Here is a 23209-nt window from a genome sequence, read left to right as displayed (position 1 = left end):
CAGAATTAGTACAGGAGGAAGTTGGATACTATCTCTGCTTGGATTAGGATCTGTATCCAAACAATGGTGAAACAACTCTTTGTTTCTGGAAACCAGGCCAAATGAGAAGTGCTAAGAATGAACACTGCGAATAAAAAAACACAGGCCCATTAAAAAGGGTGTGAAGAAAACTTTATTTTTTCCTCCTTGTAAATCATATTTTCAGTGAAAGAAAAAAGTGGGAGAAGTTCTTATTTGCATCTTCTAAAACACGTGATAAGAGCTCACTCCTCATCAAGCCACAAAGTATTATAACACTAGTTTCCTGGTATCAAATTTGCTAGGTGTATTGCACAAACTATGACTAAATAGTAAACTCAGTTCCTCACCAGGACCTTGTCTTGTTGAGATAAAGGCAGTTTATTTTGCGGGAATCGTAAAGTCAAAAAGTCTGGTTTGTATCGGAACAGCCAAAGAATTCATTCTACGTTTGTAGAAATAGAATTCCATAAGGAAAAAAATATATTTCTTTAATGCGATTTAATGTGAGATCCAATAACAAAACAAAACTATAATCCCGTGATTTTTAATTCAAAGCAACGGAGGACAAGTTGTATTTACAGTGGGTTCCTTCAGTGTATTTGAATTTGTCTAAACTTTGGCCCCTGGTCCTGCTGACGCCCCCAGGGAGTGTGAACAGTGACGTCCTTGCTTGCCTCAGCTGCACAACAGGAAACACTCATGGCCTCCCCTCCTTCCTGCTTTGAGAAAGTAGTAGTCTTTTTTTTTTCCCTACCTCCCTCTGTCTCTCGGTTTCTGCAGCAGAACCAGCTGAGACCTAATTTTATCTCCGCACTCTGCAAACAGCCACTGCCTGCATCGCTGCTACGATTGATGTTTCCACTGCTCTCAGCCAGCCAATCAGCAAGCAGGTGTTTATGCCGAAGAAATATGATAATTTTTTTTCTCTTTCCTCCTCTGTACAAGCTGGGTTAGTGACAGAGAGGGAGGGAAGGCTGCTGACAGTAGATGGGAATAGCTCACTTTTCAGAGCATGTCAGTGTGTTCACTAACGCTAAGAGGACCTGGATGCTTAGGTGCTAATTTAACCCCAGGAGGCTTCATTACTCAGAGGATGCAAAGGACAGACTGTCAGGTGGGCAGCACGCATGTGAGCCGCCGTGTGCCGGTTTTGAGACAGCTCTCGAATAATGCTGAATAACGTCGGCCTGCGGAGCCCAGAGCAGGGTCTGCTGCTTCAGAGCTTGCAGGGAAATGCTGGCTGCATCTCTGATCTTCTCTGTTTTAGTCCCCATGACTGTGGGCTATAACTTTGGGGTAGTTCTGCATTAAACGGACATAGAGTGATGTCGTGTGCCAAGCTACAATTCTCTGTGCTGTCTTTAGGGCAGAAACAATTATGGGAAAGTTGTTTCATTGGCCAGTTCACTTTGACATGGTCAGGTTTTGGTCTGGTGTGCCCCCAGGCCTGTTCTGAGCACCTGCTCTTTGCAGTGACGTACTGAACTGGTACGTTGTTACCTCACAAGTCCCCAAAAAATGTCTTCCCTTGGACGGGAGCTAGCTGGGTTCGCTTTAGTGTACTGTAGCTGTGTGTGTATGAGAGTTTGTTGGTGACCTTTTCACTGTCTCTCAAACACAGGGCTTGTGAGATGGATGTGAACTGGGATTAGATTGGGACTGCCAAGAAGGGTGGACTGACAGCTGACTGAGGTGGGTGACTGAATATGTTCATTTCTTTGCAATTTGTGGGCTTCAACTTGGGTGCTTGCCTGCATACTTGTTCTGAACAACAGGATGTGTTCTCTCTCTTTCGAGTGGAAAGGGAGAAATGTTTTGCATTGAAAATGCCACTGAAAAGGAAAATCAACTAATGTGGATAAAATTAAACAGTGAAATGACCAATAGTTATTTTTGGATCAAGCCAGTTAGCAAGATGATACAAGATTTTGTTTTTGGGGCAGATATTATTCCTGTTTACCTGATAGAGTGTACGTGGAGCTTATGAAATATGTATTTTTTGATATTCCTATTTTTATTTTCAGCATTGAATTTCATAGGCACCCACTGACAGTGCCCAAGAATATTCTTTGGTTATCATTTTAACTCTGTGAACTTTGAGTTTCGAGTTTGACATGCTCTTCCTGTCACTTTGTAGCAGTGTGTCAGTGTAGTGAAGGTGCCATACCACTGGGTGAATCTAGGTAATATCACATTTGAGAGAATATTGCTCACTGTGCCATTGCGAAAGAACAGCCGTTATTGTTATGGAATTAATCATTTTGCTGTGGATAGGCCTCAATAGTCCTTTTGAGTCAATGGAGTTAGAAAGCAAAGTGTTTTCTTATTTTTAAAGTAATGCTCCGATTTAACCTTTTAATTTGCTTCTTTGAGAAGGGCCTACCATGCTTAATTGTTTCATATTTGCAGAGCTTTGAGGACTAAAGAGATGCCACTGTTTTGCCGGGCTTTTAAAAAATGAATCCAGTGCTATAGTGGGGCAATGAAAAATCCAGAGCATAAAATAATTTAACATGAGTTGTTTTACAGTTTTAAAGAAAGACTTGCCCTTTCTTGAACTGGCTGGATCTTTTTTCCCCTCCTGAACCATCATGTTTGCCTTGAAGGAGGAGAATGAGTAAGCCTTTGAAATGCATTGCTGTTGTGAAATGTGTTCTCCTCTACCAATCTGGATGTCTGCCAGCTGAGAGGGACTGGGATCACATTCTGGTTAGAACACAGAAGTGTTATGCTGGCATCTGTGTCATTGATTTGGCAGTGCTGTGTGGGTTGGCACGGGTGTTTAGTTGTGTGTAAATGTCACAGGTTGCAGAAAGTGGATGAACAAGCTGTTTGACAAGCACTTACAGAACATTTTCTTCATGCTTTCTTAAAATGTAACATGACTATTGAGAGTTGCATATAATATGTATTACAGCACATAAGATGAATGCATATGACTTTCAATAATTGTATTAATTGTTAATGTATAAATGAAGGCTCTTTAAAGGAACAAATAAGTGGTGAGGTCATTTATTCAAGTGTATTTTTTTGTTCAGCCCTTCAAGATATACTGTACAAGCAATGTGCATGCATTTTTATGCCTTAGATTTAGTATACTTGTAAAAGAAAAAAAAATCTTCTCACCAGTTGCAGTGACAGAAACAAATATGATAATGTTTTTTGTTGACAAGCCATCTACGCCATTAGGAGTGTTCTGTAACTGAATAAGACATTTACATAGATCAACAACAAAATAACAGTTTTAGAGAGAGTTCTGGTTTGTTATATCTTTTGTTCTTCTGCTGCTCTACTGTGCAGTTTGCCATATTATCACTATCTCTGAGAGATAAAACACATGGAAATGTCATTCCCTCATATTAGTAGTCCTCAAAATCTGTTTTCTTTTATACTCAGAAAAACATCAAAGACAAAGAGCTGTAAAAAAAAAAAACCCAAGGTTTCTGCGTTCATTTGTAATTTGAAATAGAAGCTGTATCCCTCATATAGGGCAGAAAAAGCCTGTCCTTTAAAACATTTTTGAGAAGAAATTGTGAAATATGTGTAGTATCTTGTTGACTATGTCTGAGGATTCTGCTGACTTGTGGACACAGGCAGTCTGAGTCTTGGACTTGTGACTTGAAGGCAATGATATGTGATTTGTAGGTCTGTTGCTGACAGTGGTACAGTATGATCTGGTAGCTGGTGGAATGGGGTGTGGTGTATGGGGATCATTAGTCCCGAGCATAAGGACTAATTCTGTGGATCAGGCTGAGGAGACCGAGAACGTGAACTGCAGAAACATCCTTGTACTGAAGTCACACCCTTGTTTTCTTCATGTTCAGGAGACAGCATGGGAATGCTTCAGTAGTCGTGATGTTTTGTTACATACTGTATGTTGGAAGCACACCCAATGGCTATTCACCTTGCTGTCGTTTATATATATTTTTTTAATCTAAAAAGTATAAAATTGCTAAATTTATAATCGATTTCACCAATTATTTTAGAACCAACAGAAAATAATTTTGGGGTTATTTTGCTTTATTTTTTGATAGGTGATTAATGCCTAAAATCCAGAATCTATTTCTTGAAGGATCTTATAGTCAGTAGTTCAGCCACATACTCCCCTGTATAAAAAAAATGTTCCCTGCCCTCTGTCTGGACTGGCCCTGAACTTAATTTCACTTGTGCCCTCAGGTCCTCATGTTGCTGCTCATCTAGAAGAAATCCTCTTAGTGCACTTGGTCTTGCGCTTGGTGCCTTTCAGGACTTTTAACACCTGAATCAAATTCCAATGTAGTGCTCTCTATTTCAGGTTAGAAAAACTGTCTGAGTGACATCCCCATCAGACCAGGAAGTAGTCTGCTTGCTCTCCTTTGACAATGAAACTACAGTATCTTTTAGCATGGTTTCTAAAATTGATGACAATTTTAAGATAACTTGATTTACATTCTACACTCTTAACCACATACTGTATATAAGCATTTTATTGACCTTTTTGTTGTTTCCCCACACTGCGTAGTTGAATAAAGTGAAGATTCAGCATGAACACCATCAAGTATGTCTAATCTATGCCTACTTCCAGTTCAGTACCATATATTAGATATTTACAATTCTCTTTTTCTTTCCTGCTTGTAATATCTTTCTTTGTTGTTCATTAAATTTCATTTGCCAGCTATCAGACCAATCCTTGTTTATTTGCTCAAAGAAATCTATCAGGTTAAGCATAATCTACCCATTTAAACCACTCTTTTGCATATCTGATCTGCATGATCTAGATGCTTTTCTAATTTTTATATAATCCTTTGGCTCTGTTTTGAGCCCTTTTCATGAATGAATATTGCATTTCTGATTTTACCATGAGTAGGCACATTTCTTTGAGCACAAGAAATGCATTGGATAAAAAAGCAAAATAAACCGTTTTGTCATTACTCCTTGTTTCCTTGTAGACCGTGAAACAATTTAGAAATAAGATGACTGTTTACCCAGCGTGTGTGCATGAAACTTTGTTTTGAGTTGCCTAGCTTTCTTTAGATAGTTTTTATAACAACTTCCACAAACATTTGTGAGTCTGGTGGTTCTAATATGTACTAAAGCCACTGTGTGTGGGTAACTGCTGAAGTCCTGATAGTGATAGAAGAGCTCAACAGCACTACAAAGCCCCCATTGTTGTTCATTACTGTGCTGTAGTGTAAAGCACTTGAAGACACAGCCTGGCACTGCAGGCCAGATTTCGCCAGCACCAGCAGTGCTGCCTAATACATTCACAGACTTACAAATCACCATAGGACATATAATCTCCCATGGCAGAGATACAAGCTGGCAGTGCGCAGCTGAGAACTTTTGGGAACCTTTTTTGAGTCAAAGGTAAAATTATCCTTGTTCTTTTTCTGAGAAATTAACTAAAAGGTATGTTGACGCTGCTCTTGCCCATTGCTAATTCATTTAACTTAAAAACTGTCCCGCAGCTCTCTGAATTTTTCTTAGATTTCTGTTCTTTTATTTCCAGTCTTTTATTCAGCTTACCTCCTCCGCTAACCATTTCCTGCCCTAAGGATAACTTTTAGATACTGGTGACTTTGTCTTGTTTACTGTGGGATGGTTAAGGGTCTCACAGCTGCAAATGCATTGGAGGGGTTTTCAAGCAGCTGTAGGAATTGTGTGAATTTCTATCTTGTGCCTAACAAGCGATATGCCAGACCTGAGAAGAGCCATAAGACTACATTGTGTAATCTTACCTTTGGAGGGAGGACGCAGGTTTTTCCCCTGACACAGACAGTCAGTAAAGTCATTTTAAAGTTATTAAATTTGCATATAGCAGACAGCTCTGCAGCACCGGTTGGAGATGACATCAATTGTGAAGGCTTGTAAAAGGTTAGGTCTTGTAACAACTGTGCTCTGAGTACTCTGTCACAAGATGATGCGCGCGTGATTCATCCCGGAAGACACGTACCTACAGTACCTACACAAGTGCAACCCATTGCACTTTTGCAGGCAACGTCTGTTAGACGACATAGCACTGCATAGCTAGGCTATATTTAGTCAGAATGCTGAGGCTGTGTGTCTGGTACCCGCCTGGTTAAGTTGGAGGGGACTTTAAGAAAAAAAAAAGATGCCTTGTGTCTTTCAGCAAACAGTATTCTTTGGAGATAATAAGAGTGTAGGTATTCTGCATACAAGGCAACATGATGGCACAGTGGTTAGTACTGCTGCCACACAGTTCTGGGGCCCTGGGTTCAATTCCAGATCTAGAGTGCTATCTGTGTGGAGTTTATAAGTTCTCCCCGTGTTTGCTTGGGTTTCCCCTGGGAGCTCCGATTTCCATTCACAGTCCGTAGACATAATGCAACTTAATTGGCTTCTGAGAAAATTGACTGAAAATTGTGTGCGTTTTTATGTGTGTGTGTTGCCCTGCGATGGACTGGCGTCCCATCCAGGGTGTACCCTGCCTTGGGCCTGTTTCTTGTGTGGATAGGCTCCAGCTCCCCTGCGACCCTGTATTGGATAAAGCAGTTAGAAAATGGATGGATATGTTAATATTCCATGTGTGTTGAAAAATTATTATTCTAAAGTCTTACGTTAAGTAGATATCTCAGTTGTATTTTGTGCATAAAGAACTGTAAATTCCGTATCTGTATTTGCAGTACTGACCAACCATTGTCCTTTGGGAACAGTATTGTAATGAAATACAGCAGAGTAAAATAGTACCTGAATTGTTAGAATTTAAGGAAAGCCCCTAAAAAATAATGTATCCGCCATTTGTGGAGTAATTAACAATTTTCAAACCTAATCATTAGATAGGTGGTGAGACTGTGCAGATGTTGTTGAACTGACTGTAGAAAATCAACATGCTTGTATTTACAGACTTTCGTATTTCTATCAAGCACCTATATAGTAACGATAATGGTTTGTATATTTCTGTTCCTTTAAAGAACATTGTGCTTTTCTGATCATAGGAGGAATCTGAATTTTGCTTGTCCTATTTATTGGTCATTGGTTAGCTTTTGTATGAACCTCGGGTGTAGACAATGCGTGAAACCGAACTGTATAGAAATACAAATTGTGTTACTATGGGAACCCTGACAACAGTGGTGTCCTTCACTGATTCTGATTGAAAGTATAATGGTGTGAACAGGGATTAAAAATAGGGCTGAAGCCGTGGTGTCTGATAAACAGCAATGAGAAAATGTACAATCAGGGTAAAAGAGAAATATTCAGGCTTTTTTGTACAAAAGCTAAACATGCATATGACTAACTGTGATTTCTGCTGTAACATGAGCAGCAGCTGAAAGAAATGGGATCTTTTTATTCTGTAGATCAATAAACTCTAAAGGAAAGAAGTGCTGTTTTTTCCATTATATATTCATTGATATCTATTGGTAAGATTAAATGAAAAGTTCATACTGTATTAGATTATTATTCATATGTGTGTTCTTTCTCTTCATTGCTGTATGTTTTAATTTGAAATGTAGAAACGGGAACTATTCAATCATTAAATGTAAGTATTCTTCTTAATATGGTGCAAAACATTTTGGATTAACACACCGTCCTAATACCCTTACCGGGATGGAAATTTGATGTTTCATTGTAGAGATATTGGATGTAGAAGTATGGTGGAAAACAAGCTGTAGAACAAAAGAAACTAGTCAGGTTGCGTAATATGCATTACTTTTCTCAGTTTTAGCTTCTTCACAGATGCTGCCTCAGAAAAGTAGAGTACCTTACTGTTAGCACCTGCTGCACTGCACTAAAGTGTTCGTGCCTGGCCACCCACTCTCACCGTCAGGAATAAGTAACTTGTACCACATGTTTTAATAATGACTCATTGCGCTGGATGATAATGCACAATGTAGGTAACTACAGTGGGGAATGTTTCTTAGTTTTATGTTTACCTTACGTTGAAACTAAGCTTACAAAACTATCCACGTCCGGATGTAGGAGTATCCGATGAGTTGCTCATTTCACACCTGAAGTTTATGACTTTGTTTTGAACCTCAATTTATTGCTGATTGTGAGCGGGGTAACGTCTAGGTAAACTTCCAGGCAACTGGGATTCGACCCAGCAGGAGCCCTAAGCCCAACCATTTTCAACATACTGTAACTACGTGTTTTCGTTTCCTCCTCAGCACAAATGCAAATGTCTTGTTTAGGAACTTTCTCAGCTGCAGTCCAGTGCTTCCTCTTTCAGTAGAGGTTGCTGATAATTACCGACGCCTGTGGAAAAAGGAAAGTGAAAACGTCCTGAGCTGCACGCTCACAGAGGAGCTGCTCTTATCTTCTGCCCAAGAAGGCACATTGAAACCAGGCACTCATTTCTTGACAAGGCTGCAGTACCAAGCCGCTTGCCTGGGCTGCCTGCAGTTTTTTCTCTTGTTCATTTATCCTCTGTACAGTACAGTCACGTTCTGTGAATACCATACTGTTTTGAGACAAAGGAACATTTATTTGGTCAGCCTTCGTATTTGCAAAGGGAAATAACATATTTCAAATGTTCGTTCGTAGAGGGGCATTAGGGATGTCTGCACTTTTAAATGTTGCAGTGGAGTAAGATGCTTGCATCAAAAGCCTTATATTTGTTGAATGTCATCAAAGTAGCAAAGCATTTATTCCTCTACATGCCTTACTGCACTTGTTTGTCAGTTTCATATTGTAGTCTCACACATAGTTTCAGTGTATGCATGATTATTTGTCTGTTAATATGTTGTAGTCTGTTAAATGTAGTCTGACTTTGCCAGGATATTAAAGAGAACAAACATAAAATAAATACACCTGAGAACCTAAACTAAAAATTCACCTTCTGAAAGAAAAATATATATTTTGTTGGCACAGGCAACATTTGTATGAGTGAAAAAACCCTCACTCCACACTAACACTTTTATAGTTTGCCTGTGAGCAGTGTTTTGTAACTACTTCACCACTGTAGTTCAATTTGTTTGCTTAACATTGTGTTCCCTTAGTGTGTGTCGATAGTTGGGTATTGCCCTAACAAACATAGATCAGCCCCGGCTCCTGTGTAACACTGAATCGGAAAGTTGGGAGATGGGTGGACGTGGTAAAGTGGTCTGGAGTGAATCACAAGTCCTTCTGAGCAACTCGTAAAATTGAAAAGTTAAAAAAAAAATCTGTTTAGAATTTATTATTCACAAAGAGTTTGATGTGTGATGAATGCAGAAATGCTGTTTTGTAGATGTTATGTCTCAACCTCTGGTAAATAGGTACAATGTAATGAAATTACACTTTGAATTTTCTCACCCTTCTCATTCAGTTCCTATGCTGTTACTGTTACTCAGTTACTCAGATATCAACATATCTCTTAACAATAACTCTTTCTCAAGAAGTGGTACGAAATATTCAGTCCTAAAGAAACAGTAGGACCATACTGGAAAGTGTAACAGTCTCACTTGGGTGTGGACTTAACACTTCTTACTTTTTCCATTTAATAGGTTTTGACAGCCATAAGCAGTAGCCGAAAGCAAAGAGTGTACACTGTAGATATAAAGCTTCTGTTCTTCTTCCTGTTTAACGTAGATTCAATAAAATATTATTTAGTCACCTTTTATGTGGTGTGAGTTGGCAGCGGTAAACCTTTAAGGGATCTTCAGATTCACTGAGATGTGTCTGAACATGAGAAAAATTTAGGTTTGGATCTGGCTGTGTTAAAAAATTACATGACTTTCCATTGGTTTTGTACTCAAAGCCCGGGTTTTCAGTTAGTAAAGGGATGCCTTGTGACTGATGACAGTGTATATTCTGTAATCATTGATTGAAAGTTGCATAAAAATTGAAATCTGAGCTTGTCAAAACTGAGTTAACTGAAAAGTGTACAATTATTCAAAAGCTTGACCTTTCTTTGAAAGATTTAACCAGCTGCCTTAAAATATTGTAGATGAATTTTTATCCTTTTATTTTGAAGTCTGTGCAATTAACTGCATTTCATGTAAACTGCTCTTGCTTTTTAGCAATCAGATTTGGTCAATCTTAACTCATGCGTGTGTTATTTTATGTGTTCTGTGTGATTTGTGACATGTTATTTAACTCCTTCAACAAAACAAATTTGGAAGAGCTTTACACAGTGCTGTGGGTGGCATGGTGGTGCAGTGGTCAGCATTGCATTGCATCTGTTCCATTTTGCACCTGGGATGCTATCTAAGTGGAGTTTGCATGTTCTCCCTCTTTTCCTTTGGGTGCCCCTGCCCCTGATTTCCTCCCACAGTGCAAAGACATGCTGGTGGGTTAATTGGCATCCAGGAAAATGGGCCCTGGTGGGTGTGAGTGTGTGTGTCTGTGTGTCTGCCCTGATACGGACTGGTATCCTGACTGGAGTGTATCCTGCCCTGCGTCCACGGCTTACCAGGACAAGCACTGGCTCCTCTGTAACCCTGTATTTGATAAAGCAGTTTAGAAAGTGGATGGATGGATAGTTACAACTGCTCCCTGACCTATTGGTAAATATAAAAAACAGTTTTCACACTAGAGGATATCATTTTCCTAGTAAGTACCTACTAGCAGTCTGGTAAAGGGATATGATGTCTTGTAAAGGTCATGTGATCCCCAGAGTGTTTGCTCTCAAGTCTTGTTTTCAGAAATCGTATATTCTGTAGATAGTAATTCCGCATAGTAATGTAGAGAGAGCCACTGAGAGTGCACATATTTACAAATAAGGAATTAAAAAGCTAAGTGCATGTTATGTAGCCTACCACTTTAACAATCTCTCCTGTCAAAGAGTATGTTTTTTTATGCCACATGTGTGGCTCATGATGGAAAGAGAAAGGAGAGGATGCAGTTTCTCTTGCTGTTTTTTTTTAACTGCCAAGTACAGAACAGGTGGTGAACTCACTAAAGTACCAGTTGGTACCAAAAGCTCACAGCTGCGCTGTGCACAGGCGGAAGTGTTCTTGTGTACACCCACATACTCAAGAGAGCAAATACCAGGGATGCAACTTTTTTGTGCTGGTTTTGATGATGGATGTCGAGGACAAAAAAATATATATATAGTAAGACAGAGAGCAAAGTTACGGTGGACCGAGGGAGACGATAGATGGTCGATCAGAGCTTTGGAACAATCATATCAAGAGCTGGGAGTGATTCTAAGGAACAAGACATTGTGGATAGTAAGAAATCCCGAAAGAGAAAATTATCTGTTCATGTCATCTAGGGAAAATTATGGAGATGTGAATCAGAAAATGGAAAGCATTCCAAATTTAAAAGAATTCAGTGTTGGAATCATCCAGGTATGGAAGCATTACATGGGACTCGCTACATAGTTAATACATCTTATGTTTTTCCCTAGTGAAGAAGTATGAACCTTTACAGTCCTACGGTCTGTCCCTGAGCTGGCCCTTAGTTCAGTGTTGAGATATTGTGCAATAATATGTGTGTCAGATAATGGGAGCTCATAAATGTGGCTGATTTCACAATAACGGTGTCTTGCCGATTCTGAAAACGTATTATTTACTTCAGATCAGATTAACTGTTTCAATACAATCATTTACACCCATCCTTGTATTGAAATGCGGCGTTTTCAACACAGAGGCCGCAACAGAAAATGGAAAAATGGAATAGACGTCACGCAGGGACAGAGTCAAATAGCTGGTATGGAAATCGTGAAGAACTTTACACAATGGACATTTGTGTTGTTCTTGTAACGGCCATTGTACTGGGGTATGGCGTAGCCTGTTGTCTCCCAAGATAAGTTATCAGTATGTTGTAACCTGATTTTAAATTCGATCATGCAGACAGGCCAATTACAAAGAGCAAATGGTTGTTTACAATTGTGTTTGCGTAGTAAAACTAAACTTGGCATGTACTGTATGTTAATTCACCAATTTCTTTGAGGGGTGGGGAGAATTTACATTAATACTTTGTGTTTCAATTTCTAGGTGGCAAAGTATGTTGGCACAGTAAAATCTTGTAGTGGCCTTGTAAAATCCACAAGTAAATTCAAACAGCCAATTTATCTGGTATATAGTTGGGAATAGATGCCAACCAGACTAAATAAATGAAACTGATCAGAACAATCCTTAAGTAATCATCATATCAGTTATGTTTTGTTCCAAAAATATGCTGTGAATCATAATGTGGGGGCAGTTATGTACAGTATAGTATCTGCAGTATTCTACACGACTGCACTGTTTTGTGATTCTTATCTTAATATATATTTTAGAAAACAATTCAGTTGTTAAATGAAGTGTAGGGAAAAAAAAACAACTGGAAAGTAAGAAATCCAGACATTCAATATCTATGATATGAAGCTCATTTGTGTATGTTTATTATTTTTATACTTTTTCAGCAAAAGGATACATTTTGACCTATGGTATGTATAAATATTATACTGAATCATACAGTAAATTACAATTAAGCAGAGTTTTTTAACTGCACATCATTTGTTCAGTAGCACAGGCAGCTACAGTATTTAAATGTTACAAACCAGTATCCAGAAAGAATTATTAAAAATTTTCTCATAACCAGTTCCTGCTCATGTGATTTCCTAAGTAAATATCCCCTATTTATGTTCTGAGGAATGTGCATACAGTGTACTTCCAGTATATTTTCTTCATGAGATAAACTTTCTCATACTGTGTACTTTCACATATACTGGTAGATCCATACCAAATACAGTATCTGATCTTTTACCTTTATTTAACATTTACAGTTGAACTGAGTTGGTTGCTTATTTTTACTTGTAATTTTTGCCAGGGTATATTTATAGAATATTTTAATATTAAATTATATATATTATATGATATCCATAGGTCACCAACTACTTATTCTAAACAGTACATATTAGTGTATTTTTTAAATTGTAATTATTTATTTTGTTTTATTTTAAGTAATTAAAATAAATACCCACACTTGAATTTATTAAGTAAATACAAAATTGAAGTCACACACATTTCTACAATCAACAGCTCAAATATTAGACATATAGTTCAGGTGGGTAGCTGCGTCAGCATGCGTAGGCTGCAAAGGAACAAGTAATAGGTTTATTCCACGCTGAAAAAAAGAAAGAAAACACAACGTTTCGGCAAGAAGGCTCCAGGGCCGAAACGTTGTTTTCTTTCTTATTTTTTTCAGCATGGAATAAACCTATTACTTGTTCCTTATTAGACATATAGCCCATTAAGTAACTAATTGCTCACCTACAGTACTGATATTATTTGAGATAATGTCGTGTAAGAATGAGTTTTATAATTACACTAATATTAACTAAACCTGATTGTCTCACACTGCTTTTAAACTGTGCTTTGAGCTGTTAAAACCTACTTTGGAAACCAATATCAGGGTCTGTCAATGTACTGTATGTTAATAAGGGCTTTTTGGAATATGTACTCAGACTTTGAATCTCAGGCTGAAATGTCTTCATATCTAAAATGTGCAAGTGCTTGCCATTTGAGAGTACCATATTAAAGAGAACTTCACCATCTGAATCAGAATGGTGACTTCATCTTAATGTGATGCATGCCATCTGTGACAAGAAAATGTTCTGAGCTTTGCATCATTTGGCATTTGTAACTGCTATATAATAGCTATCAGACTGGATGTGCTAGGTAAAGCACTTTGTGTTTTTTCTTTCTCAGTCTGTGCGTAGGTGGGTGTGGGCGTGTTTTGTAGTGAACTGGATAAATACATTGAGTAGTGAATATTGTGAACTTTATAAATGTGTGGAAAATTAACAAAAAGCACACACTTTTCAGAATATAATCTGCAACTAAAGAATTATACCCTATTTTGTTGCAAAGAAATTGATTCCTGTATATACAGATATATTCATATGTGATGTATTACTGCAGTAGTATACATTCTTAGAACTGGAACTGCACAAAAGCATAAGAAATTCACACTATCACGTTAAAATCTTAGATATTTGTATCATTTACTGTACAAGTTGTCATCACTTTTGGTACACTAGGCAGAAATAAATTAGTTATACAAAACAAGGCAATAAACACTTGTAGGACTTCAGCCCTTTTCTGCATTTTAAAAAGATGTGTTATTATGAACACAGTATTGAGCTAAAGTACTTTGTGAATTTTTCCCATATTGTAATGTACAGTATGAGTTAAAGCACATATTAGGATATTCATGAAAGCACAAATATACGCATGAGCAGATAATTATTAAGAGGAGTAATGTAGAACATGTTGGGCTTGATTGCTTGTGACTGAAATCAGTTTCTTTTTGTCTCTGCTGTCCACTCTCACCCCGTTCTTTGTCACACTTTGCCGTCAGACTGATAAATTAATACACATCCAAGCTTCCCTGCACATCCATCCTAAAAATTCTGTAGCAGTCCAACATAGATTAGCAAAATTAGAATGGGTAATTTCAAAGTAAGGGGGCATCTTGACTCTGAGTAGTCTTAAGAGTTTTCTTTATCTGCTCATTGTATTTCTGTATGAAGAATTCCATATTTATAATTTGAAATTCAGCAGTGTCAGTGTTTACTTTGGGTACTTCACAATATCGGCATTCCTTAATTCCAATGACTTAACGATTATTAAAACTGGCTTGTCATAGGATTCCCTGGCATTTAGTTACACAATTCATTGTGATGCCTTCAATGATTCAGATCTTTCTGAAACAGCAGTCCAGGTTCCATAGTTGTAAGGTTATTAGAGCCAATAAAATATTGAGTGAGCAAAATGCCGCAGTCAAGCACGATTTTAAATATTGTTCTCATGGTGTCTCAGACTGTCACCAACAGGATTCTGAATCTCCACCCTGCTGAGCACACTACAGCAACTTTCAACATGTTCCGAGTAAAAGTAGCAGGAGGTAGAGTCTCATGGCTTAAGCATCCACTTCACAGAAGTCAGTGCTTCAGTTGTGGAAGATTAGCTGCCTTGACGATGTCCAAAAAACACACCTGTCTCTAGGACAGAAAGGAGAAAATGCAAGTAACAGGGAAACAAAGCACTTGAGAGAAAGTAGCATAGCACACTATTGGATTGGACTCCACTATAAAGAAGATGCCTCTTTACTAAAGAAATACTGCAGGATAACGATGGGCTTAACATGTATTTTTAAACATCACATTTTAAAGTCTTATGAGGAAGTGTTGTTTCCCTCCTGTACATTTTCTATGAAGTGCAGAGGTTGCTAAAAATCATAAAGCAGTTCAGCGAAGGTTTGAAATGAGACTTAATTTTTAGCCATTTTCCAGGGATCACCCAAGAAGACACACAAGGTGCTCAGATTCCAAGCTTTTGTTTTCAGGAACGTTTTATAGTCTGACAAGAGCTTCAGTCACTTTCCATTACTACCATGAATAGGTGTTTAGAAATGATTGTTGATACTTTATGCATTAGAACGTGTACAGAGTATTTATACACATGTTCCTGACAAGGTTATCCCCATCTTTCAGTTCGTGAAATGTCACATACAACAGGTATCTGTAAATTTAGAAAGTACTCATGTCAGTCCAGGAATGATCCCAGGTCAGGTCCTACACAAGCTGTAATTCTTGATAATTATTTTCAATTATTTTCACATGCACATATGTATTTTAAAGTAATGTCAAGGACCTAGGTAAACACAACTGTTAACACTGCTTGACTTTCAGATTCAGAACTGGAAGTGTCTGGTGTTTACACTGTACTGATTTGCTTTCTCCATTCAGACAGAGTCAAAAAGATATTAAAAGAAAAAGAGATCTTTTATCATATAAAATGGAGAAAAAAGTATGTTTAGCGTAAGTGATAGTTACAGTAATTACTCATTACTTTTATTCATTTGCTTTGTAACTGCCATTGCATTTGCTTGTAAGTCAGTAATAAATATAGTATAAAAAATATCAAATGTAGAATGTGACATAATACATTGTAAAACTATAAATGTATAGCAACACGCCAAATATGGAAACACAAATATTATTGTGAAATGTTCATATTGCAATAAAAATATATTGAGAGTGGTTAAAATTTTTTGTTCCAAATCGTTATTAAGTGCAAGGAGAATTACATTAACAGGTTTTCATGAGGCACTTTTGAGAGTGACATTTTTTGTAATTTAGACTTTCTATGGCTTATATGAACACCACATCATCTGAACTTCTGATTCCACAGGGTTATGTCAGTAGGGGGAAGTGTAATTTCTCAGCATTTGATGTTTCTGTGTTTTATAAATGTGCAGTCTGAGACACTTCCCGTGGTTTTGTGTCGTCTAGAACGAGCTGAAATCTAAAATACATCCACAAGTATCATTTAACAGCAAAGCGTGACAGAGTTATCCAGTGAAGGTAATGTATGTGTATCTGAATTAGTTGTTTCTGGAGCTGAAAATATCGTGCAGCAAAGCAATAGATAGGTTATTGTTGCTCCATGTGCTACACGATTTTTACTGTAATACAAAACAGTGAATAAGTCTTTATTGCTGCCCCATCTTACTGCCAGTTAAAGCTTATTTTGGACCAAATGGTGCAGATCTTGAAACTGCTTGAATTAAATTAGAGCGAGGTGGCAGTTTCTTTTTAGATATGCGCCATGAAATGGAGAAACAGCATCATTTGCTCAGGCTGAATCCTGTGAAATAGGTGTTGCAGGTCTTGCACAAAGTCACACTCTTATATTGGTGTTAAAAAGAACTGTAGGCATTAAACAGTCAGGCCTCATGTGTTTTGAAAAACACACAGGTTTTGCATGGATTCAAGCATTATTGATAATGTAAGCAGTTCAGTACATGATGCATTTTATTGCCTTCCTAACAGTATAATGTTATATGTAAAAAAAATAATAATGTGCTGCAAAAGCTTGAATATGAACAGTAGTTTTGTGAAGAGAAGTAGAGAGTCAGGGATAAGCCAGTACAGATCAAGCACTTGACACAGACTTGGCTGACCTGCTAATATTGACCAGTAGGCATGAAAAGAGTGGAATTCATGCTAGCAGATTCGGTAGCTGATTAAGAGTTTCCAGCAAACACTTGACTTGATTACACTGCTGTCAAGGTAGTGTGGCTTTGGCCTAACAGCAAGATTTACAGTAGGGATCGTGAAATGTCGAATGTTTGCAAATAATGACAACAGCGTTGCAGGTTCCAGATTATCCCAATTTAACAGTTTTAAGACCTTTTGTTTATCCTGATACAGTAGGTATTAAGTTAAGCACATCTTTTCTTCTGTGCCTATTTCTCTGCCCCATCTGCAGTCTTGGCAGCTTCCCTAAAACTGACATTGTAACTTCCTGGCCACACTTTTTAATTTAAGCATACAACCTGCCTTAGGACAGCAATTAAATCTGATGCTCGCTGTAGTTATAAACAAAGGCTTTTCACATCCTTTTAAGCTGTTGTATTGAACTACATTTTACCAAACTGCATGCATAGGAGAAGGTATAAGCTAGGAGCTATGTAAGCCCTATGATTAGTCATGGGCCATATTCCTTCTTTCTGTAGTATCCACCTTATTTGCAGGCTTAAGCACTAGCTACGGAACTGATGCCAGGATATATACAAGATACAGCACGATCTGCAGATAGCACAAAGTGCATTATGGTATGTATGAGATGTACCAGTGGCTTCAAAACATACCATTCATTGGGAGCGAGAGATATGACCTCTAACTACTGTAAATAGGACTGAGAGCAAACATTAATTCTAAAAAAAGGAAAGCTCACTGGAAAATATGTGGAACTTACACAGTATGTACAGTCTAGATATCTTTTCAAACTAGAATTCTCAGATATAGTGCAGTAGGATCTTTGTCTTTGAAAAATTGATGTAATTGATAGTCATAACTCTTTGTACTCAACCAGAGGAATAACAGCAGCAGCAACATGAGGTCTGCTAAAGTGTGTAACTGAGCCAAAAACATACAAAGTGTTTGAAACGTTCTCTTTACTGTATGTTGGAGCTACTGTACTACACACATTGTTTCCATTAAGAATGCTTCTGTCTGTAGAAACAACTTCAAAAATTTCCTTTTGCTGTGACAAATTTGTTTAATATTACACAAATGGCAAAGATATGCATTCAGAGGATATTAATAATCCCAAATCTTCAATTATCTTTTCATTTGTTCTTCTTAATCCTGATGGCAACCTTCTGTACTTGCTTATTACTCAGCCCAAAATGAGATTATAGCACAGTTCAGTGGAGTATTTTTGCCTGAAATTTAAAAATGTACTTACCTTTCTGTTTTCTCTGGCTGATGACCTTTCTACATGTAGTATGCTGCACCTATACAGAGAAAACAACAAACAAAATAGTGGTATTAGTGTCTTGCTCCATGCACACAGATGTCTGTTCTTTTTGGAAATAACTGGTTCTCAAAAAACACCCCAAAACCATTGGCTGTATCCAGGTGAGAATCATTTCTAAAGCATCGGTTATTCAGTGTAAACCCCTAGAAGTGATAGCTTCAGGACAGGATCTTAGCAGCTCTGATTGCTTGGCAGAGCTGCTTGGCAACCAGATGGCATGTTGCGTCCACTGCTTGCTTCACTGCATCATTGCCTCAGTCCTCCACACTCTCATTCTCCAACGCAGTACATGTTTATTTTTCATGAAAACCACTTGCTTGCCTGGCTTACATAGTTTCAACATCGTAGCTGTTGTTTTTATATATTGCTCATAAATGACCAGTTTCCACAAAAGCAATGCCTCGCAGACTGAAGGATTAGAGGAAAATCAAGATTATGGCTAGCTGCAGGTACTGTAGACTGTATATTTGTAATAAATGGAACATCTTGTACTATTGTAATATAATTTGTAAAATGTCAAAACAGTAAATATCAGTCAAATTACCTGTAGCTGGTGGTCCACTGTACCATTTTTTCAAATATTTTCACACGGGAAAGTCTAATCTTTAAAGCTGCAGTGTCTGTTGTGAATGCATATAAAACCAAGGCAAATATTGAGAGACAATGCCTAGATTTTGAATAGCACAATAATATTGTACACATCAATGTATATGCTTGGGCAGCTGGTATTCCTGCAGTCTTAGCTGCATATATTCACTTTAAAAAACAACAGTAAGATCCTCTTGCTCTGTCACTACATTACAGCTTTCTCTGGATCATCTTTATCAATTGCTTCTCAATTACTCAGATATAAGAGTTTGAATTCTCTCAAATGAGAGGTCCTTCAGGCTATTACTACTTTTCTAAACTAAGCTGAGTAGTTTACAAGAATAAATTATCAGAATACCTGCAGCCCCGTGTTACTACAGTATCTTCCTATTCTGGAATGTTTATACTTTTAAAGGGACAGCTGCATCATGTGCAACATAAATTTTGTATTATTTACACAGTATATTTTAAATTTGAAATAATTATTGCACAATCCAGGTACTTGCTGAAACGCTTCTCGTGCTTCTTTGCAAATGTGATGTTCTTGTTTTTTTTTGCAAGTGAAGATGTTAGAAGTCCTTGCAACTCCTATTGAAATTCGATTTCATCTGGGCTTTCACACTGTACCAAGGACATCCGCCCAGCATTGCATCAAATTAATCATTTCCACTCTCATCACAGAAAATGGACGCTACTTGTAAAGCATTAAGAAGTGTTATGAGGAACACAAGTTAAATGAAAATTTTCTTAATGGCCAAAACAGCTGCACCTCACTTCTTGAGTGCTTTAGAACATACGTCAAAGACAGATTTATTTTCTCTCTCCAAACTACTGACTGTTTCTCTAATGCTGCACAAGATCTCATGAAGCTCCTCCCGATCAATGTTATTTTGGAGATTTGCTGCCACCACAGCTGCAGGAATTTCTTTCTACTTCAGATGCTGATTGCCTTTAAGAGCCACAAACGGAAGGTTGTGCAAATGATCATCAATTAAAAACTGAAACCACTTCTCTGTGTACTTTATAACAGTGTGAAAAATATTGTAATCTCATTTTCAATTTACCATCATAGGTGCAGAGTGATATTGAAGTGTAGGAACACTGTAAAAAAATGGTGTCCTGTCAGACATTTGATCAGGATGCAGGACATATGTGATGTAATGTATTATCAGCTCTGTCAGAAAGTTAACAAATGCAGCGTTCAGTGTGTTAAAAAAGGACCATGGCACAAAACTGATGAATACATGTCTTCTGTAGTTTACCCTCAGGGATTTTGTGAATTTTATTCACAGAAAACAGAGCCCAGAGCATTTGTGTTTCCCCTCAAATTTGGACTGGGGGAGTCACCCAAATGCAGGCTTTGGCTTTGTAGCATCTAATATTTTATTATGTTTAAATTCATGTATATCCCTGAGGCTGTATAATAGTAATTTCCAATCTAAGCGACCTGCTCAAATCACTCTGTCTCATTACAATTTAAAAATATTTCCTTGCATTTTATAGCATTTTATATTTTCCAGAAGGACCCCAAAGCAATTTAAATATCTCAAGCATAAAAATTAGCTTCCGTAGAAGTGCAAAGCAAGCACAGTGGTAGAAGCAGAACACTGAGGTGCAAGCTGGTGACTGTGACATGCTTTTGATTATATTCGCCTGAAGCGGTGATCCCCCAACAACCAAGTTCACAAACACACACATAAAAAATGTATTCAGAGCTTCCAAAGCGGAAAATGTTCCTTTACTGAAGACACATTGTAGAGCTACCGTTTCATGTTTTGGGCCTACTTAATGCCCTGTAAGCTTACATATCATCCTTTGAATGATGTCTTTGTTAGCACGTGTCATGTTAAAAGGCTGTATTGCTTTCTTACAACTTTACTCTAAAGCTTCCTCTAATGCTCATAGTTCTGTTTGCTGGACGGATTCAGGAGGTCTTAAATTAGCAATTCCCCAGACTCTGTTTTTCTCACTCTGTGTCTGTTAATTGGCTGATACACATAGCATCTCTGAAAGAGAATTCAGTGCTAGACAGATTAAATAGTTCATATAATTTAACTCAATCTATTCCAAATACTCAGTATTTTATGCTGATACTTTGGCTCAAACTGTATGATTTTTAAGTCATTAGGTGAGGCAACAATTTCTTTTTCAAAGAGAAAGATTTCAGGATTGTTAAGGTGTCAAATGTTTTCAAATTGGATTTTAAGATTAAGATCACCCTATTAGCCATATACTGTACAATTTCTTGTATTAGGAATTCATCTTTTCGCATACCCCAACTTGCTCTCCATGAGACAGACAGGGAGAGAAGCTTGGGGTCAGAGCGCAGGGACAGCACCCCTGGAGCAGCTGGGGTTAAGGGCCTTGCTCAGGGGTCCAATGGAGTAGGATCCCTCTGCTGGCCACGGGATTTGAATCAGCAACCTCCCAGCCACAGGCGCAGATCCTTAGCCACAGTGCAACCACTCCTCCCATTTGGGTGCAGAATTACAATCAAAATCCTATTGTGTCCTATGTTGTGTCAGTGTTTCAAATGCCATTGCATTTTTGATAAGTTTGATAAGATAAAGATTAGAGTTATTCTGCTGTAGCATAGACCATTGTCTTCTGTGACATATGAAAAAAGTAACATATGTTGGTCTCAGAATGAGTGGGCATTCTCAATCAGACATACAATTGTGCATTGGAAAGCAAGAGTTGAAGACTGTGCTTTTATCCAGTTCGGAGTTCTAGATAGATGCTTGTACAACTGTTTCATCAGAATAATTTGATCTCCAAATACAATTACTTGATGCAGATTGTAGTACTGTGGATTCCTGAAATTCACTGGTAGGCTGTTTGGTTTCCTTTTATCAGTGAGATGCTGGACAAATATTTGACCACTTTAGTAATGACTAATTTATGTTACGGTATATCAGTGTTATTTTGTTCTGTGGTGCATATGACACTAAAGCATTTATTTTTTCTGCTTTGGGTGTGCTGTGATTAAAAATGACTCAAAGCACAGTTGATTGTTCATGTGTATAGTGACAATGTAGAAGGTGGCACTGACTGGTGGTGTGCACAGTAATGATGTAGAATTAGGCACTGTTTGCTGGTGTGCATGGTGTGCACAGATCTGACTGCTTCATGATGGTATAATGTGGTGTGACAAGGTGTAGTTGGATGAGTGTGGAAATGTATTGTATTTACACCTTGCCCAGATCGGTTGTCTCAAGTATAGCTCGAAATCAACAAGTGGAAATGAGACATTAGTGTCCATAAGAAAGCAATGCAATGGATGCTGGTGATTCTGGCTGTAAAATTATCTTCCAGTAGCATGATGAGGTTAATCAACTGTTTTTACAGTAAGTCTCTCTCATTTAATTTTCATAAACGCAGTTCTCCTTTTAGAGGAGACAATTTCTCATGTCTTCTTCATAGTTTGTGAGTCACATTCTTCCCAGAGACTATCTCCAGTAATGTGTATGTTAGCGTCATTTGTAAAAAGCCAGAACACAGAAATAGCTACAATGTTTGACGCATTGGTGTAATATTGGGCACAAGAAAGTGATAGCAAACAGAGCCTAGGGATTTGAACAGCAATAATCCATGGCAGTGATTCAATTTATGCTGCTGTAGTTGTAATAAAACATCATGGTGCATATGGTTTAGTGCCCTGGTAAAATCCATTTTAGATCTAATTGACTGTCATAAACAGGAATTAAAATATGCACACTGATCTTTTGATGGCATTCACTATTATCTTTTAAAAGATATTTCTTAGATCAGACATTGTCTTTTTATAGATATGGTAAAAACACAAACACAATCTGTGATTTCCTTATTGCTGGAGAAAAACAAATTGTGGCATGTTTTGAACTGATACATACACACAAGATGTGACATTGCTTGTATAACAGAAATACACTTAAAATCATTAACAGTGTGAATTAATATGTTGGCATAAAAGACAACTTAAACCCAAATGTTTTGAATGAAGACAAGGATTTGTGCAGTAGAGCTTTGCAAAATGGATCTGCCTGTGGGATCTGCGTTCTTGACAAATATAGAAGATATACAGTAGTTAAAGATATAGTTATATAGGAAAATAATAAGTGCAATATGATTTATCCTCCATAAAAAAGTGAATAAATGCAATTAAATACACCCTGTGCTAATTGTTCAAAATGGGCTAAAAGGACAGAGGCACTTGGTACAGTGTAGTGTATTTGTGTTGCTACACTGGTCATTCAAAAATGAACTGCAAACTGTCTGAACACTCTTCTGTGTTGGTGGATAGTACTGCATTTAGGCAATACTCAGCTGCTTGTAGTGCCTTCCTTTTCCTCATGGAGGCTGCTGACTGTAGAGGTTTGCGCAGTACACCTTGCGTTCTCTAAAAGTAGTGTGTTGCATTCAGGATGATGTCATGGAGATCCTTT

General features: G+C 37.7%; 1 protein-coding gene across 6 annotated transcripts in view; it reads left to right on the top strand.

Moving 5' to 3' along the window:
- Positions 1–23209, top strand: part of hivep2a (HIVEP zinc finger 2a) — a 101853-nt gene that overhangs the window by 7273 nt on the left and 71371 nt on the right. For 2 of the 6 annotated variants that reach the window (XM_088626310.1, XM_088626308.1), the window contains exons 1-2: positions 607–1135; positions 1643–1713. The exons of 2 other annotated variants lie outside the window; for them this stretch is intronic. The gene's annotated coding sequence lies outside the window, so the exon portion shown is untranslated. Of the gene's footprint in view, positions 1–606; positions 1136–1642; positions 1714–23209 lie in introns of those variants that run through there. 2 more of the 6 variants (XM_088626309.1, XM_088626312.1) reach the window with 1 other exon arrangement.

Source organism: Lepisosteus platostomus, chromosome 3 (genome assembly GCF_059453375.1).
Source record: "Lepisosteus platostomus isolate fLepPlt1 chromosome 3, fLepPlt1.hap1, whole genome shotgun sequence".
NCBI lineage: Eukaryota > Metazoa > Chordata > Actinopteri > Semionotiformes > Lepisosteidae > Lepisosteus > Lepisosteus platostomus.
The sequence above is the reverse complement of the archived record's forward strand: the minus strand, read 5'-3'. Positions and strand labels throughout refer to the sequence as shown.